Below are 523 nucleotides of genomic sequence, written 5' to 3' on the forward strand. Positions count from 1 at the left end.
ATCTCCTGACCTCGTGATCCGCCCGTCTCGGCCTCCCAAAGTGCTGGGATTACAGGCTTGAGCCACCGCGCCCGGCCTCATTTTTTTTTCATAGAGACAGGGTTTCACCGTGTTAGCCAGGATGGTCTTGATCTCCTGACCTTGTGATCTGCCAGCCTTGGCCTCCCAAAGTGCTGGGATTACAGGGGTGAGCCACCACGCCCAGCCTAATTTTTGTATTTTTAATAGAGAGGGGGGGTTTTTCCATGTTGGCTAGGCTGGTGTCGAACTCCTGACCTCCTGATCTGCCAGCCTCGGCCTCCCAAAATACTGAGATTACAGGTGTGAGCCAGCGCACCCAGCCCACGTGATTTTGAGAGGGGTGTGAGTGAAACAGTTTCGTGTATTTGCCTAAATTAACCAAACTACACTTAGGATTTGTGCACTTGCGGCCGGGCGCGGTGGCTCAGGCCTGTAATCCCAGCACTTTGGGAGGCCGAGACGGGCGGATCACGAGGTCAGGAGATCGAGACCATCCTGGCTA

Source organism: Colobus angolensis, unplaced genomic scaffold (genome assembly GCF_000951035.1).
Source record: "Colobus angolensis palliatus isolate OR3802 unplaced genomic scaffold, Cang.pa_1.0 Scaffold64, whole genome shotgun sequence".
Taxonomy (NCBI): Eukaryota; Metazoa; Chordata; class Mammalia; order Primates; family Cercopithecidae; genus Colobus; species Colobus angolensis.